Here is a 2,014-nt window from a genome sequence, read left to right as displayed (position 1 = left end):
TGTGATTATGAGGCCAGCCTGGTGAAAACTTCTAGGACAGCCAGGGCTACACAGAGAGAAACACTGACATAAGGAGTGTTGATGTTTCTCAAGTCCCAGAAAGCATTCTTCCAACCTCTACACAGGGAAACAGTGTCTTGAAAAAAACAAAAAAATTGAAAAAAAAAATAAATAAATAAAATAAATCAATCAATAAATAAATAAAACAGAAAGAAAAGAAATGAAAAGTGATTATTAATCCCCCTTCTTCAAAATGGTGGGGAATCCATCTGGAGCTTGACCCATTCCTCTGAGGTAAACCTCTTCACACAGTTGTCTTCCACATGCCAGGAATCAGGCTCTGCAGTGAACACAGCACAGCAGAATCTCTCCACTCTGAGTGCACAGACATAGGAACACACAACTCCTGCTCTGTGGACTGAGATGAATTTGCATGTGTACTTTATCTTCCCCTGCTCCTCACAGAAGTGAGTGACAGGCAGCTGTTGGATGCACTTCTCTATCACACCCTCTAGATGCAAAAGATCACTCCTCTCTGCTTCAAAACCAATGATTTACTGGTTTTTTTCCATCCAAACCAATGAATAAATATCCCCTGTCAGTGTTTGCAAGTGCAGAAACAGTTTTAGGGAGAATCTCTATAATCTTTTCTTTAGGGGACATTTTAACCTCTGCATGTTTTGATTTAGGGAAATAGAATGGCTCCTCAGGGTCAACTTTTCCATGTTAAAAAATGTGTCAAGTTGTTTTAGTGTTCATTCCACAGGGAGAAATTATCCATGGAAACATTCTTGAACTTGATCTCAGTTCAGCATCCTTCATGGCTTTGAGGAATCGAACTATATCACGTGCTTTCAGTTCAAATGAAGATGACAAACTTCTCACATAAAAATTGGTTTTTAATGTAAGGACATTATGACCAGAGATATACCAGATCCCTGGTCTCACAAAAATTAAAAAGTAGCCTTTATTCTGCATGTAGTGTAGGTATTTATGAGACAATGGAAGAATAACACCTAAAGAATTTTCTAAGTCCAGTCCTACTCCATCTCTGGTCAAGCTGTAATTGAAATTCTTGATGTGAGCCTGGACCACGCCCCCTCCAGAATTTAGCAGAGTACACACAGCCTGTGAGAAATTTTGGGCCTCTCTTCTTCTCAGTTGTGGGTCTTTCATTGACTTCCTATTCTTCTCTCCAAATGTTATTTCTGCTACAGATAGAACCAGTTCGGCATTGTCCATCTCCTGATGAATGGCAATTCTCATTTTCGAAGCACTCACTCTGTGTCCCAGATGATATTCTTTCCTGTAAAACAGACAGAGACATTATAGTAGGACTTAACCCATGAGAACCAGCTCTTTACAATACTGACACAGAGCACCACCATCTGAGATGCTCTGGATTAGTAAGTGTGAATGTGAGATATGATGTTTTCTTTTGAGACAATTTGAAAAGAATACAATAACTTGTATGTACAGTAAAATTTCATTTTTTTGGTCATTTTTTTTTTGATTGTGTGCAATTAAGAAACTTAATTGTGCTGGGTAAAGGTAGCAAACCCCTTTAATCCCAGCATTTCTAAGGAAGAAGCAGGTGGATCTTGGAGTTCAAAGCCAGCCTGTTCTACAAAGTGAGTTCCCAGACAACTGGGACTGTGCCAAGATTAAATCAGATTGGCCAAGTATTGAAATAGGTACCAGCTAAAGGAAAGCATTTGAACTGAAAGTCAGTTAAAGGAAAAAGTCTAGTCTCCCAGGAGTTGAATAGCAAAGAATCCAGACAGGTGTGATCACTCAAGTTTAAACTGAAAACTTTAAAATGGTGATTATGTGATGTAACTCTGTAGAAAACATCCAGGAATATGTGTGTTCCCATCTTGATGAGCATTCTGCCTCGTGGGAGGGGAATAAGTGTGTGTTAGTGCCAATCACTGCATATTTCTACACAGGAGGGCTATCCCAGATGAGAGGCCACTTTCCCTATAGCCCTGCCAGAGATCTTCATCTCCACTCA

At 39.6% G+C, this 2,014-nt stretch overlaps 1 pseudogene; it reads right to left on the bottom strand.

Annotated features, from left to right (window-relative positions):
- Nucleotides 1–248: 248 nt before the first annotated feature.
- On the bottom strand, nt 249–1,337 carry LOC118576561 (annotated as a pseudogene).
- Between the last annotated feature and the right edge of the window lie 677 nt (nt 1,338–2,014).

This window comes from Onychomys torridus, unplaced genomic scaffold (assembly GCF_903995425.1).
Source record: "Onychomys torridus unplaced genomic scaffold, mOncTor1.1, whole genome shotgun sequence".
Classification (NCBI taxonomy): domain Eukaryota; kingdom Metazoa; phylum Chordata; class Mammalia; order Rodentia; family Cricetidae; genus Onychomys; species Onychomys torridus.
Note: the sequence above shows the minus strand (reverse complement) of the source record. Positions and strands in the feature narration are given on the sequence as shown.